The sequence below is a fragment of the Choristoneura fumiferana genome, chromosome 24, assembly GCF_025370935.1.
Source record: "Choristoneura fumiferana chromosome 24, NRCan_CFum_1, whole genome shotgun sequence".
NCBI lineage: Eukaryota > Metazoa > Arthropoda > Insecta > Lepidoptera > Tortricidae > Choristoneura > Choristoneura fumiferana.
This window is the reverse complement of record NC_133495.1, coordinates 3,726,603-3,732,602: the sequence shown is the minus strand read 5'-3', so window position 1 is coordinate 3,732,602 and position 6,000 is coordinate 3,726,603. Positions and strand designations below refer to the sequence as shown.

The 6,000-nt window shown below is 37.7% G+C and overlaps 1 protein-coding gene across 2 annotated transcripts in view; it reads left to right on the top strand.

Moving 5' to 3' along the window:
• The first annotated feature begins 448 nt into the window (after nucleotides 1-448).
• The window catches only part of Cbp53E (Calbindin 53E), a 96,726-nt gene continuing 91,174 nt past the window's right edge, over nucleotides 449-6,000 (top strand). For both annotated transcript variants that reach the window (XM_074106371.1, XM_074106370.1), the window contains exon 1: nucleotides 449-572. The gene's annotated coding sequence lies outside the window, so the exon portion shown is untranslated. The remainder of the gene's footprint in view (nucleotides 573-6,000) is intronic.

Sequence of the window (6,000 nt, the reverse complement as noted above, 5' to 3'; positions counted from 1 at the left end):
TAAATAAATAATTACTATAATAATAATAGATAAATACTCGGACGAAGACAGTCCATCCATTCTTTACGCGACATTGCTCATATTTCTACTAAACAACCGCATTACTATCTCCAGAATGCGAACAACCACACTATAACGCCTACTTTATGGTGGCATTGCCGCAAAAATTTCAATAGCACCCCTAAGTACAACAATGAACATCCAAACATCCTGACGAAATGAAAAAGACCTAGCACCCTTCCACTGACATTACGCCGACGCCTTTTGAATCCAGTCGGTTGCTCCCCACACAGAGCAGCAGAGACTTTTCCATTAGCCGACTAAAAAGGGGTGCTTCTTTTTCTTTGAGCGTGTGGAAAATTGCGACGCTTTTTCATTTGCTGGTGTTTTCTGCCCGGATTCGGTCCCGCCCTCCGAGACAACCCCAGGCAATTCATTCATTCGTGGCTAGAGCGCCGCGTTGAGTGCCCGCGGCAGTTTGTCTCTCGTTTTCAATTTCGCATATAAACATTAGTAATAATAACATTTAAGTTCTACTACTAACGTGAGATACCTCAGCTCGAAGATCAGAGGTAAGTGGGTTTTTAATGTAAGTTTGTTGTTTTTTTGTACAACCACGTGTTGACTTCGCCTAGGTACAATGGTTCAGTTGTTAAATAAATAGGCGTTTAGTGCCTTTATGAGGTTTAGGACGTGTTTCGGTATAATTGAAATATTAAACAGTTATGATTATTATTTTTGTGATTGATAGTTAAGGGTGCGAAGGTCGCAGAAGCTTTTTATTTATTGTTATTATTGTAGGAACCTAATGTTATGAACGGATTTTGCCTTAACGTGTTCAACGGTTGTCTAAGTTTTTGTGGTATCTCTTAATCATCGTATTAACGTAGTAAATATTGATGAAATTATCTATAAAAATTACAAGAATAGCTTTATCGTCTGTTATATTATACAAGTGCTGTCACGTCTTAGATCACGCAATAATTTGACTAAAAAGAATCATTCGGCACAAAAATCATTAAGTACTTTTAGGCCCTGTCCACACTGCGATTTTTTTCCGCGCGGCTTTTTTTCTCGCAATGAGGGCTATCGTTTTTTGTCTTTTTATATGGCGCCACTGTTGCGTGAGGTTTTTAAGTGTGGCTTTCAAAGTCTGTTATTACGGGCGTGAAAACAAAGTTTAGATTAAAATCATATTTAATACATCTTAAAACCGTACCATAAAAATATCGAGCAACCACAGTGTTGCGTAGTCCCGTTTTGTTCGGAAAAAAGGGAGGACAATAGCTTCCGAAAGACAAAACTGTCAAAACACAGACATTCATTGCCCCGTGCCGTATAATTGCCATAATTGATTTCAGGTAATGCAAAATCTCGCCCAAAAAGTATGAGATTTGACATTTCGGAGACCTCACGCTACACTAGCACCTCTAGCGGCGAATTTATACGCGATAGCCCTCATTCTGTAACAAACAAATTAAATCTTATACCAGTATCCGCACTGGCGGTAAAAAAATCGCAAAGAAATTATATGTAAAGCACGGAACACAATTTTCCAGAATAAATATCGCGCGGCGAAAATTCGCAGGGTTAGTCGCCCTTAGAGTTTCTGCCTCAGTTCTTTCCGTGAAAAACTTTTATGACTTAATCCAGATGAACTTATGTACTGTCTAAATTTTTTTAATATTCTTTGCGCACATAAGTACATAATTTAGTGAAACATGTCCAAATAGACTTATTCAGATCTAGTCAAATTAAAATTAAGTAACAACACTCTAGAATCTCGTTTCCATTGCAAAGGTTAACTGAAAGAGATTTGTGAGTTTTTCTATGTTTTTGTGTTCTTATTAAGTGCTGTTCAAAGAATTAGTACACTTATTGCAAAGAAAAATGTATTTTTTAGCACTTTTATGCCTCTGAGTATATTTACCAACATGCGATTTAAGAATACCTAATAGGTATTTCATGCAGAGAATAACTTAAAGAATCTTCACTTTAAATAAAAAGAACTTCCACTTAAACCGGAGTTGATTTAAAACCAGAATAATTCAAACGATGACGCTTCATTACCATAAAGAACTTTCCTAACTCTTGTTAAGCTTTCAGAATGCCTGAGCTTTCACTAATGTGGAGAGTTTGCTATAACAACTCTCAGGCCATCTTACAAAAGATACTTAAGTTTTATACAGTCAAACACACTGAATCATGTAGGTACCTACCAAGGAACCTTAAGCTTCTAATTTCATGTTGATATCCCATACATTTGTCAAGGAAATCAAAGCGAAATTAATTATTAAAAGATTCCACTCTGGCACATGAAATCATTTTATCTGACTGTAAGTACATACCATGGCTACAGTCAGCAGCAGAAGTGGATGAGCTGTGACAGTGCTCAAAAACTACACACGACTCTACTACCAAGGTAATAAGAGTGTGTAAATCACTTTAATTTGAGAGCTAACGGCCAACCTCCAGTAATGGAGTGGCACTTTCAGACGAAGAAGAAGAAGATCACTTTAAGCACCACAACTGCTCATCTACTTCTGCTGCTGCTGTAAGTTCGTTTATTTATATTATTTAAATAAAATGTCTATGATAGGGATCTCGATTCCGACCGGGTTACCTAATTTTATTATTACGTATCGTTGAAGCTTGTGTACACTACCGCGAGCTGTTGCATCTGAAGAGACGCCTAACCAATGCTAGGTGCGGCTCACTCCGCGATTACGTTCTCCGCTACAAGTAGATAGGTACCCAGCTAGCACCACTTTGTAGTGGCCTATTCAGCGGTTGCCTCGCACGGCCTTGGATCTTCCGCGTGACGCGCTTGCGCTTAATTATATTATATACCGCTTTTTGTCGTATTATTTTATGTAGGTAAGGTAGGTACTATTATTTAAGTATTCTGTGCTGACACTTCTCTCAGTCCTTGAGTTGACTAACGATGGTGAAAACGTGGTGAAAATGTGATGGTTATTTATTAGGCAAGCGTGCTTCATCTTAGTCTACATCTTCTTACCATCAGGCGTGATTGTGGTCAAACACAAGCTTATTAGTTCTGTATAAAAATATGTCCCATCCACGCTTCTGATAGGGGTAGACCTAGGGTAGACAGTTAGCGGATAAGACTAAACTAAAAGCATTTCGTTTATGTCATTTTGGCTACGGAACCCTGAAAACCCTATAAAAAGCCTTCGCATGCCGGCTGCTGCGTGTTTCGCCAACCTTGACCGTTAAATTTAATATTTCGCGTTGTTGGATAAAATAAAGATAAAGAATTAACTTATTCTAAACGGCATTGACTAGTTAAGTTAACTTGTTTCCGTATTTAGTCAGCGCTTTACTACTGTTAATTGGAACAAGGTTAACATCATCATCATCAACCCAGCCATACTTTACCACGTCTTTACGCACTTTACACGTTAGACGTTAGCAGGACCAACCCTACACCTTTAGGCCCTTGAGAATGAAAGGAGGATGGGCAGATTTGTATGGACTCTGGCCTAGGAATCAATAACGAATGAGAAGTTATCATTGGAAAGGTTTTCTCATATTCTACAACTTTTTATCTGGTGGGAAATCTCGTATCGCTGAGTAAAAAAAATTATGGCAAGATAAAAAAGATTATTATTTTTATATTGGTTTTAGTTTTTTACAGCGGTTTTTAAACGCTTTATCATAAAAATACACATAAGAAAACAACCGAATATCAAGCAATAAATAACAATTGACAGAGCCAAAGATCAAGGAGTCGCAACAAATAACCAGTGACAGTTTACAGAAACCGAGAAGAAAACCCAGAGTATCATTAGCAAAGACGGAATAGTGCAGACACAAAAAAACATATGAAAACGCATAAAAAAACAAAATCATGATAAAAAATCACCAACATACAGGAACTTGGTATCGAAAATACCTACAGCAATAACTTTTTTCACACTAAGATTTGGGACTAGCTGCCATATTAAAAGTTTTAGAACTTAGAATAAGTAAGCTCTTCTGTGACATATCGCTTGTCATATCGGCCAATTCGACCACCCTTCTTTAAGTAAATAAGACCCTTACACTTTTGTAGAGTGACCAATGCATTTAGTAAATAATTGAATGCTTTTTGTTTTCAACATTTAAAAATAAAAAACGTTCACAATATTTTAGACTATCGCGGTCAATACTAATTTTATGAATTAAAAATTCTGGTTTTGTTCTACGTACCTTGATTTTAACGAAGCTCTGTATTTCGGCACAGTTGCATGTGTCATGAGCACGAGACTACTGGAGAATTGCGGGTATGCTAGTATAACTGCCTTCAGCCTGTGATCATGGCGCATGTAACTGCAAAGAGTATTAGTACCAATATAGAAAAAGAGTGGCAACTCTATGGTCAAATTTGCATGTATGGTGCATCTGTATGCTGAAGAACTAAATCTGACATAACACACACATGCACGCACACAACAAGCTTAACGTCTATAAAGCCCAGTTTAGACCTGTAAGAAAATTGCGCAAGTTGCATTACATCGCGAGGCCGGAAAGCAAACGAGTTTATGGTGGTCACTTCACTTGGTCACCCAAGCGGAGCAATGTAATACAACTTGAAGAAAACAGCAAAAAATCAGATAAACTTAAAAATCATCCGCGAAAGCCAGACAGCCAACATGAACAAGATGGCGGACAGACTGAATTTTTCAAGTCCACGTTTGACACATTTGTCAATTTAGTGCTATCATTTTGTCGCCAGAGGCGCTGGCGTGTACGTGAAAAGGTGACGTTTTAAGTGTGCCCCCACTGTGTAACTGTGCCGAAATATCGAGCTTCGTTAAAATCAAGGTACGCGGAACAAAATCCGAATTTACAATACAATATAATAATATAACTCATTATTGCACACCAGCACATAGCAAGCAGTACAGAAAACAGGTATATACACAGAGACCTTCTGAGGTAAGCAATAGGCGGCCTTATCGCTATTAAACACCAACAACGTTACAACGTTATTTTAATTTTGACGACCGGATGGCTAAGTGGTTAGAGCACCTGACTACGAAGCTTGAGGTCCTGGGTTCGAATCCCGGCCGGGGTAGATATTTGTGTGAATAACACGAATGTTTGTTCTCGGGTCTTGGATGTTTAATATGTATTTAAATAATGTATTTATCTATATAAGTATGTTTATCCGTTGCCTAGTATCCATAGTACCTACAAGCTTTGCTTAGTTTGGGACTAGGTTAATTGATGTCAAGTGTCCCATGATATTATTTTTATTTTTTTATTCATAAAATTAAAATAACGTTGATCTCACAAATACTGGTACATTAAAGTTAGCCTTCACTTGCTGAATCTAGTATAAGGTTGGTCTTGATCACGTCTCCTGAATCACCCTACTGGGCATAGGCCTCCTCTCAGAATGACAGGATGTGAGCTGTAATGCCCACGCGGGTCCAGTGCGCACTGGGAACTTCACACACGCTTTTTAATTATTTCGCAGGTTTCCTCTTTCGTTCATCATGAAGTTCATGTTAAATTTCAAATGTAATTTCGCACATGAATTTCGAAAAGGTTTTCAGGTTAATAATAACACCTTGTTTATTGTGGTTTACCTATACATATTTTATACTATAGTTTCTTTATAATATCATAATTTACTTTATGATTGCGCTGACAACTACGAACAAAATAAAAATGAGAAATCGGCGAACCGTTCTTAAATTATGATCCTTTGCTACATGCGGCCATGTTATTCTACTTACACATTTCATAAAACTAACTTGCCCAGCTGACAAATATAAGTGTTTCCCGGAATCTGCTAAAACTAACGAACAAAATCCCGCTATCTCTGAATAATCCCGGGCTTAACATCCAATCTGCTCTAATTCGTACACTATATGAAATGGGGCAGATTAGTCGATTAATTGGAACGGATTTGTTTGGATAAAAACACAGCTGCATTTGTCTCTTTTCCACTGGCCCGAGAAAAGTGATGGCAGAAGCGAGAAAAATGAG